Genomic DNA, 11,359 nt, shown 5'->3' on the forward strand with positions numbered 1-11,359 from the left:
GACCCTTCAGACCTGAACCTGGAACTCTCCCCCAAGGGCGTAGATTTGGCATGGACAGAAGGGATGTGTCCCCACCAATGTCCAGCGATTATTGAATTGTTCCCACCAATAATTTGATCTCTCCGAGTAAAGAAAATCAAACCCTATAGAAAGAAAAAAACGATCAGTCAACGTCTCATTCACCCAGCGGTGCAGAAAGAGTTAAATTACGTCCTCTACTGGAGTCCTACGCAGGCACGTGCAGAGGGGGGGGGGGGCTAGAGGGGCTTGAGCACCCGCCCCTTTCCTGATGGGTGCCCAAAGTGCCCTTTTGCTGAGGCAACTTTTTAAAAAAAATTATTATTATTTTTTATGTGTGCGTGCGTGCGGAGTCCTGTCTGTGCCCCTCAACAATAATATTTAACTATTAATCACAGTTTTGCTAAATAAAAGGATCTGGCTTGCATCAGTCACATGATCACATTTAACCAATGATCGCCCTTGACGGCAGAACGCGCTGGTTACGAGCCGGGAACGAGCTCACAAAGAGCACGCGCATTTTTAGCGGTCCGGAGCTGCAGGAGAAACACAAATTAACTCAGAGACACAGACTGATGCGACACAACCAGTAAGTAGGTGCACAGCGTGCACTGTAGTGTGTAGCACACAGGAGTATTAGCTTATTACGTACACGTTGGACTGACGAACTGAAACAAACGAGCGTGCTGTGCGTGCAACAGCGCGACAAACATTACCTGTCCTTTTATTAACTGCACAGGTAGTGCTGGTCATAGCTGCTGGCTACCTGTGTAAGGCTGTCATGGGTCTGTAGCTCTGTCACCGTTTTAGGGAACATGTTTAGTTTTAAAGTATTTAGAAACATATTTAGTTTTAAAGTATTTAGAACATATTTATCTTTAAAGTAAGTTTCCGGGCTTTTCCTGCCTTTCTGGAGGGATTATATTTCACTAAAAAACGATCTAATATGCATGTCCACATAATAATTATTATAATTATAATATATTAAAAAACACACGCTGTATTTTAAAGAACATACATTAAGAAGCAGATTATATTAGATTTATATTTTAAATAAGACGAAATGTGGATTTTACAGCAGTAAAATGATTGTATCTCTACAGTTTAAACATGTAATAAGCTTTGCCCTGCACAGAGTGGATAGTGAAACAAATGGAATCATCATAAATACATTATTTCATATTTATTACTTCCCCCTCCTCATTGCTTTATTATTGTAGCTCTAGTAATAAATATGTAAGGATTCTGGATCAGCACCATGATGCCCATAGTATATACAGTATTCTGAAGAAGGTCTAAAGTGTCACTGTGTGTGCATGTGTGTGTTTTATGTATATGGATTATTTTAAATTATTACTCATGATATAACATTGTCCAGACATGGCTGGTAAGGACATGAGGAGGAAACAGCAGGAGCTGTGTGAGGCTACTAAAGGCAGGGCTATAACATTTTTCTGTCATCATTTTATTATAGATTAAGTGCAAGAGTTGTTAGGTGTGGATAATTAGATTATAGTTTATTGCAATAGCAAGTTGTGCCTTGTTCTCAGATAGACAGCAAGTGGGAGAGTGATGTATGAAATGATGGGATGGAAGGAAGAAGAGAAGCAAAGAGTGATTCACAGGCAGAGCCTAAATTATTTCTCACAGTTTTTTGTGTCCTTATGGTTCCAAGTGCTGTCACCAATCTTTGCATTTTGTTATTATCTCATGACACTTGTTTAATCAGCTACCATCTCTCCTGTGGACTTTTTAATGTCTACAGTCTCAGTTCAACACAGCCCTGCCCTTCCCATATTAGATTCTTGATGAATGTGTGTTGTTGTTATTCAGCCTGGTTCAATGTGCCCCTTTTTAACTTTGAGCACCCGCCCCTTTAAACCTCTCTGCACGGCCCTGGTCCTACGTCATGTGACAAAAATGGCCAATGTGATTGGCTGAGCCTCTCAGGGAGCTCTGTTTAGTTTTAGCAGCAGCAAGCCTGGGCTGTGAGGACCTGCAAGAAGGAGAGGAGGATGGCAGCAAAAAGGAAGAACCTGGATATAAGAAAGTATTTTTCAAAGACACCTGTAAGTCGCTTAAAGTCAAGTTCACTCATAAAATGTGTCCGTCATAATAACGTTACAGGCTATGCTAGGCTTTGGCCCACATCAGTCTGAAACTGTATGTAACCATGAATAACGTGTTTTGGAAACTAACTGCATAACAGGCAGCACTATTAGTTCTCTCAGTCTCAGAGCAGCATTTCTAATTTTGATTAAAACTGTCAGAGAAAACGGCAGCCTCGAGCAGCCCGGATATTAGTTTACAGAGGCTGTTAGAATTATATGTCTAACGTTAAAATGTTGGTGACACAAGAATTTCATCCTAATGGCACTGACATATTCATAGTAGAGATGGGACGATGCCACTTCTTTATGTCCGATACCGATATTATAAATTTGGATGTCGGCCGATACCGATATGAATCCGATATAGTGTATTTTTTAATGAATAAAACTGCTTTTTTAATATCTTGCTACTTATTATATAAGTTCATACTCAGGTTTAAAACAAACAAACAAACAAACAAACACTAAAGCTATTCTGTTATACCTGCATGTATGCAAAAAATACACTGCACCCAAAATAATCAAATCAAAATCAAATCAAATCAAATCACTTTTATTGTCACATCACATGTGCAGGTACATTGGTACAGCACATGTGAGTGAAATTCTTGTGTGCGAGCTTCACAAGCAACAGAGTTGTGCAAAATACAATAATGTAAACAAGCAAAATACAAGAATGGCTACATCTGAGACTAATAAATATATGTACAATATATAATAGTATATGCATTTCTGGATGTGTATACTAAATATTTTTCTACACTCAACAAAAATATAAACGCAACACTTTTGTTTTTGCTCCCATTCCCCATGGGATGGACGTAGAGACCTAAAATTCATTCCAGATACACAATATAACCATCCCTCCCAAACAGTGGTCACAAATCAGTCCAAATGTGTGGTAGTGGGCACATCTGCTATATTGAGATAATCCATCCCACCTCACAGGTGTGCCACATCAGGATGCTGATCTGACATCATGAGTAGTGCACAGGTGTACCTCAGACTGCCCACAACAAAAGGCCACCCTGGAATGTGCAGTTTTGTCTCACAGCAAAATGCCACAGATGCCACAAGCAATGAGGGAGCGTGCAATTGGCATGCTGACAGCAGGAATGTCAACCAGATCTGTCGCCCGTGCATTGAATGTTCATTTCTCAACCATAAGCCGTCTCCACAGGCGTTTCAGAGAATATGGCAGCACATCCAACCGGCCTCACAACCGCAGACCTCGTGTAACCACACCAGCCCAGGACCTCCACATCCAGCAGGTTCACCTCCAAGATCGTCTGAGACCAGCCACCCAGACAGCTGCTGGAACAATTGGTTTGCACAACCAAACAATTTCTGCACAAACTGTCAGAAACCGTCTCAGGGACGCTCAACTGCATGCCCGTCGTCCTCATCGGGGTCTTGACCTGACTCCAGCTCGTCGCCGTAACAGACTTGTGTGGGCAAATGCTCACATTCGATGGCGTCTGGCACGTTGGAGAGGTGTGCGCTTCACGGATGAATCATGGTTCACATTGTTCAGGGCAGATGGCAGCTGAGAATGTCCCAGTTCTTGCATGGCCAGCATACTCACCGGACATGTCACCCATTGAGCATGTTCGGGATGTGCTTGACCGGCGTATACGACAGCGTGTACCAGTTCCCACGAATATCCAACAACCTCGCACAGCCATTGAAGTGGAGTGGACCAACATTCCACAGGCCACAATTGACAATCTGATAGACTCCATGCGACGATGTGTTGCACTGCATGAGGCAAATGGTGGTCACACCAGATACTGACCGGTTCTGGGTCCCCAGACCCCCAATAGCGCAAAAAACTGCACATTCCAGGGTGGCCTTTTGTTGTGGGCAATCTGAGGTACACCTGTGCACTACTCATGATGTCAGATCAGCATCCTGATGTGGCACACCTGTGAGGTGGGATGGATTATCTCAATATAGCAGATGTGCCCACTACCACACATTTGGACTGATTTGTGACCACTGTTTGGGAGGGATGGTTATATTGTGTATCTGGAATGAATTTTAGGTCTCTACGTCCATCCCATGGGGAATGGGAGCAAAAACAAAAGTGTTGCGTTTATATTTTTGTTCAGTGTACGTGTGTGTGTGTGTGTGTGTGTGTGTGTGTGTGTGTGTGTGTGTGTGTGTGTGTGTGTACACATATTTTACAAATTAAATAGAGTAAACAATGAATAGAATATATAAAATAAATAAAATAAAATATACAGAGTTGAGACATGTGCAAAACAGTGGCGTTACTGTACAGTATGGAGTGCATAATGTTGAAGTTCCAGTAGTGAAGCTGAGGTGTCTATGACGTGTTCAGCAGTCTGATGGCCTGATGGAAGAAGCTGTCTCTCAGTCTGCTGGTACGGGACCGGATGCTGCAGAACCTCCTTCCTGATGGAAGCAGTCTGAACAGTTTATGGCTGGGGTGACTGGAGTCCTTGATGATCCTCCCCGCTTTCCTCAGGCAGCGCTTCCTGTAGATGTCTTGGAGGGAGGGAAGCTCACCTCCAATTATCCGTTCAGAGCACCGCACTACTCGCTGGAGAGCTTTGCAGTTGTAGGCGGTGCTGTTGCCATACCAGGTGGTGATGCATCCAGTGAGGATGCTCTCAATGGCACAGTGATAGAAGGTCCTGAGGATGCGGGGGCTCATGCCGAATCTTTTCAGTCTCCTGAGAAAGAAGAGGCGCTGCTGCGCCTTCTTCACTGTTTTGTTTGTGTGTACTGACCACGTAAGATCCTCAGCCAGGTGTACGCCAAGGAACCGGAAGCTGCTCACTCTCTCCACAGCAGCGCCGTTGATGGTGATGGGGGTGTGTACTTCTCTGCACCTCCAGAAGTCCACTATCAACTCCTTTGTCTTTGCGACGTTGAGGGTGAGATGGTTGTCTTGACACCAGTGGGTCAGGGCGCTGACCTCCTCCCTGTAAGCCGTCTCATCACCGTTGGTGATAAGACCCACCACTGTAGTGTCGTCCGCAAACTTCACAATGATGTTGGAGCTGTTAGTGGCTGTGCAGTCGTAGGTGTAGAGTGAGTACAGGAGAGGGCTCAGTACACACCCCTGTGGAGCACCAGTGTTCAGTGTGATGGGGGATGAGGTGATGCTGCCCAGTCTGACCACCTGGCGTCTGTCAGACAGGAAGCTAAGGATCCAGCTGCAGAGGGAGCTGCTCAGTCCTAGATCCTGCAGTTTCTGAGGGAACGATGGTATTGAATGCTGAGCTGTAATCTACAAACAGCATTCTCACATACGTGTCTCTCTTCTCCAGGTGTGACAGGGCAGTGTGTAGTGTCAGGGCTATGGCATCATCAGTGGACCTGTTGTGGCGGTATGCAAACTGTAGAGGGTCCAGTGAGTCGGGTAGTGCAGAGCGGATGAAGTCCCTGACCAGCTTCTCGAAGCATTTGCTTACGATGGGGGTCAGGGCTACAGGTCGCCAGTCGTTCAATGAGGAGATGGTGGAGGATTTGGGTACAGGGACGATGGTGGCCATTTTGAAGCAGGCTGGGACTACAGACAGAGAGAGGGAAAGGTTGAAGATGTGCGTGAACACTCCAGCCAGCTGAGCCGCGCATGACCTGAGGACGCGGCCGGGAATCCCGTCCGGACCAGTAGCTTTGCGTGCGTTCACCTTCCTGAAGCACTTCCGCACATCCTCCTCAGACACAGTGTGCGCACTGACATCATCCGCGGTGCGCACACTGTCCGGTCTCATGGTGTTCGCTGCGTCGAATCTAGCGTAGAATACGTTTAGATCCTCACACAGAGAGGCCGTGGTCTGCGGTGTGCTGGTTTTCCCTCTAAAGTCTGTGATCGTGTTTAGTCCCTGCCACATACTCCGAGGGTTGTCAAACTGTTGCTCCACCCTGTCCCTGTACTCACGTTTGGCTGCTTTGATCGTCTTCCGGAGTTGGTAATGTGCGTGTTTGTAGTCCGATGTGTTCGCGGAGGCAAAGGCGGTGCTCCGTGCCGCCAGTGCCGCGTGAACATCTCCGTTAATCCAGGGTTTTTGATTTGGGAAGGATTTAACTGTTCTGGATGGGACGACATCTTCCACGCATTTCCTGATAAATCCACAGACTGAGTCTGTGTACTCATCAATGTCTCTAGCAGCCACGTGAAACATTTCCCAGTCCGCGTGATCAAAACAGTCCCGCAGCGCAGACTCCGATTGGTCCGTCCAACAGTGCACCGCCCTCCGGGTTGGAGCTTCCTGTTTCAGCTTCTGCCTGTAGGTGGGCAGGAGCAGGATGGAGCGGTGATCTGATTGGCCGAATGGGGCGCGGGGGAGGGCTTTGTACGCATCCCGGATATTTTATAGTTCAGCAAAACTGATCAATCTAATAAACTTAAACCTGCTCCACCCTCCCTATTCTGGTATTTTAAAGAGTACTTAGTAGAAATATTAAGCAACCTAACTAATAGGCCTCTAAAACTCCCAGCAAAAAAAAAAAAAAAAAAAAAAAGGGAACCACCCCCCACCTCATGATGCTCAATCAACATAATCTACTTTAATTCAATGCAAGTGTAAAACAAATGCACAGAAATAAATTATTTTACAAGAATAATTAAATAGATTCAACATCTTTCTTCAGCAGAACTGCAGACTGCACAGATGGTACCTTCCCAAAGGAAAAAGTACTATAGCTTACTAGGGTATATTAGAGTTAACAGTTACTACAGTAATGGACTTCTATACATTTTACATCAGATTAAAACTTTGGTTGTAAGATTCAGATAATTATTTATTAAAAGCTCGACATTTTAAATGAGAACAAGAAAGAAAAGTATGTCTTTGTGCCCCCTTTTCCCTGTTCATGCCCTATCGGCCCCCCTGGCTAAACTTTGCTAGATCCGCCCCTGCACAGTTACCAGCCGTCAGCTACATAGAAAAAGATCCTGGAGTAGAAAGTAATAATAAATAAATTCTAACAACAGCTGATCAAGCTTAAACGTGCTGCTGTTATTCACCCGCTGGTTTCCTCTTTCTGGTGCAAAGTGGGCCAAAAACAAACAAGAGAGACGGACTCGCGACAGAAAAGCCGATCAGCTGATCATTGATCAGTTTCATGATTGAAGTAGCAGCAGGGGAGAGAAAGAGGCAGTTGCTCCATATATCGGTTGTTAAGCTTAACGCTGGAATGCTTTACAAACATTCAGAGATGAACTTACACACTTGCTTCACTTCTCTCTGGGATCACTTCCTCAGAGATGAAATGCCGGATTGGTAGCGAAGCTACAAATACACACAGCCGCTGTATCACGTGACCATACTGCTGCCACATGCTACGGTTATGAGCCGAGTTACGCCGTGTCGCAAGTTTTGTGAGGTGCTTTTTTGATATTTAATGGATCGATTACATTTTTTATTTCTCTCCGATATCTGATCCAGTAATTTACGTCAGTATCGGACCGATACTGACATGTAATATCGGATCCATCATAGGGTTAATTTTTGAGACAAAATATCATGAGGCAGTCCTGATTTTGCAAATATTCCACCTTGTAGTGCAGTCTGCACAAATTGTTTTAAAAATGCACTCACCCTATAAACATTACTGACGAGTCAAGATCTGCACAAAGTGACAGAAACACTGAAGCAGCTCCACATTTTATTCTTATTGTCATGTATGTCCTATTTGTCAGGTGACAGAAGAACCAACACAGAGCTCAGAGAGTAATGGTGACACAAGATCACAGGTGAAATTCGATGATGACTTGTATTTGAAGCTGTATTTGCTTCAAATACAGCTTCTTTCAAGATTAGGCTTCAAACTTTCCTTTTTGCTAAAGCATATAGTTAGGGCTGGACCAGGTGACCCTGAATCCTCCCTTAGTGATGCTGCAATAGACGTAGGCTGCCGGGGATTCCCATGATGCACTGGGTGTTTCTTCTTCACTCACTATGTGTTAACAGACCTCTCTGCATTGAATCATATCTGTTATTAACCTCTGTCTCTCTTCCACAGCATGTCTTTATCCTGTCTTACTTCTCTCACCCCAACCAATCACAGCAGATGGCCCCGCCCCTCCCTGAGCCTGGTTCTGCTGGTGGTTTCTTCCTGTTCAAAGGGAGTTTTTCCTTCCCACTGTCGCCAAAATGCTGCTCATAGGGGGTCATATGATTGTTGGGTTTTCTCTGTATCTATGAAGCGCCTTGAGGCGACTTTTGTTGTGATTTGGCGCTATATAAATAAAATTGAATTGAATTGAATTGAATTCAAATTACTTTATTTGAAGCACATGTGTGACTCCATGTATGTGGGATGTCTCACTGTCATTTATCAGGTGACAGAGGCCGTATCCCAATTCAGGGTCTGCAGCCGTAAAGGCTGCATTTTAAGGCTGATTACATCACAGCGATGCGACTAAGGCTAAAAGTAAGTACTGAATATTATGTCACTTATTTCTGTGCAAATGTTTAATAACGAAGAACATTAAAACATTACTGTTGGCCACATGTCGGCAAAGTTATTTGCCATTAGCGATGTTTGTACTTTCAGCGTTTACTTGGTTTTAAAGCCTTTAAAATATAATAATACAATAGTCGACCTTAATCTTACAGAGAATCTGATGATTTTGTGGATAATTAAAGTCAGTCATATATCCACAAACACAACGAGCTGAAAGTCAGTGATGCTGCTCGGTTTGCAGTCCTGAACATCACGGCACAAGCAGGATTCACTGCACTGTTAATGTGAGCTGTGTTATATTGCTGCCTCTGTTCGGTGGTGTCGAGCCAAACGCACTTTAACGTGTGTTTGAACGAGCTGACGGTTCACTCGTTAAGCTGAAAGAAAGATGCTTTAATCACAGCAGTCAAGTTGCTAAACTAATTACAGGTTTAAAACAATCAAAAGCACTTGATGTATATGGTATTAACAAAAACTTCCTAAAGGAACATATGGATTTGCTTGTACGTCCAACAGCTCATGTTTTGAATATGTCTTTCAAACACTCCATTGTTCCAACAGATTGTAAAATTGCTGCAGTTACACCAATTTTCAAAGCAGGTGTGAAGACTGACATGGCTAATTATCGCCCCATAAGCATACTCCCGGTCATATCTAAAATAGCTGAGAAGTGGGTGGTTAAACTCCTCACTGCTCACCTAGAAAACACCCAACCCTCATTACATCCATTGCAGTTTGGCTTTCGGGCACATCACTCCACAGATACTGCCCTGTGTATGTTAGTGGAGAACTTGAAGAGCCTGCTGGACAAGAGTCCCTGTATTGGAGCTGTATTTTTAGATCTGAAGAAGGCTTTCGACTCTGTAAACCATCAGATATTGTTGTCCAGATGGACTCAGTTTAATATCTCCAGTCAGGCTCTTCAGTGGTTTGCCTCATATCTCTCACACAGGAAACAGTATGTGGTGTTGGGTGGGGTTAAATCTCCATATTTAGACTGTGATACAGGGGTTCCTCAAGGATCTGTTCATGGGCCCTTATTGTTCTCTCTTTTTATCAATAACTTACCTGAAGTCTGTCCAAATATATTTGCTCAAATGTATGCGGATGATGCAGTCATATATACGCAAGTGTCCAGCAGGTGGTATAAGATCTTACAGCTGCTTTACAACAACAACAACAACCTTTATTTATAGAGCACATTAAAAGCCTAGGCATACCAAAGTGCTTTACAGAAAAACAATAAAATAATACAGTTAAGAGCATTAATGCATAGCTGGCTGGAGGACTCATGCCCCAAAGGCCTGACAGCAGCAGGGGGATCGTCTGCCTCTTTAGCAGCAACCATGACATTCACGGCTGCACTCATTGTTTTAACACACAGAGCAAATAAACGAGCATGCTACACACCGACTACACAAGTGTCTGATAGAGCAGTCAGTGCAGAAGCATGACAGTGACCAAGGAAAGGAACAAGGACCCAGAGAGCTCTCTGATGGCTGTGGACTGAAACACTGTGGTTGCACTCGTACTGTGACATGTGAGTGTGGTACATTTACAAGCCGGTTCAGTTTCTATACGCATCAGTCATCAGATTTAAAGTTGTGCTGAGTTTGCAAAGCAAATATGCGACACAGACAATGCAGAGCTTCTTCCTGTTATGTTAGTAATGGTGGTAGCAGCACTTCGTATATATACAGACACTGAGGGGCATTAAACACTCCACATGAGCCAGTGTTAGTGTTTTTGTACATCAAAAGTGTCACGGCTGCAGCGACAGACGTGTGGAATTTCAATAAGGACACTTCTGTGATGTCAGTGAGCTTTACTGACGGAGGCTGACGAACAAACAATAGACGGTGATGGCACGAACAAAACTAAGCAAACTTAAACTGGGAAAAAGAGCCGACCTTAAAACTAGAAACATGAGGGAACAGAGAACTGAGGAAACATGACAAGTAGGGAGAACCGTACGGAGAACACACAGACGGACCAGCAACGAGAAAGCACACTCTATAAATACACAGCAGGAAACGAGGGAACAACACACACAGCTGAACCAAATGAGTATGACGAGACACCAACTACATGCACTGACATAAGACATGGCCCTTCAGAATAAAACAGGAAACATGATGTGGGTGTGGAGGAGAGGCACACTAGGGAGAGCACAGACATGACACGCTGAAGAAACATATCACAATAAAACATGAAGGAAACCACGACACAAGAAGTCACACCACAATATAAAACTGAGACACACAGGGAGACACGAAGGCAGAGACACAGAGGGTGGAGACACAGAGGGTGGAGACACAGAGGCAGAGACACAGAGGGCGGAGACACAAAGGCAGAGACGCAGAGGGTGGAGACACAAAGGGTGGAGACACAGAGGCAGAGACACAGAGGGCGGAGACACAAAGGCAGAGACGCAGAGGGCGGAGACACAAAGGCAGAGACGCAGAGGGCGGAGACACAAAGGCAGAGACGCAGAGGGCGGGCAAAAATACTAAATAATCAAGGACCTAAACAGGGAATATAACTAAAGACTTAACCCAAAATACAGAAATATCAGAAGGAAACACAAAGTGCTGGAGGACCCAGAACCATGACAAAAATAATTAAAATAAATACAACAAAATAATGAAGAGTAATGAAACGGGGTTAGTTGTTGATTTTCTGTGAAATGTGAAGCAGTAAAAAGTCTAATAGGTTCCAAGACACACCTGAAGCTGAGGTGTGCCCGTGTCTGTTGGGAGGCAGGTGGGCTATCAGGTTGTCCTGCT

Source organism: Astatotilapia calliptera, chromosome 4, assembly GCF_964374335.1.
Source record: "Astatotilapia calliptera chromosome 4, fAstCal68.1, whole genome shotgun sequence".
Classification (NCBI taxonomy): domain Eukaryota; kingdom Metazoa; phylum Chordata; class Actinopteri; order Cichliformes; family Cichlidae; genus Astatotilapia; species Astatotilapia calliptera.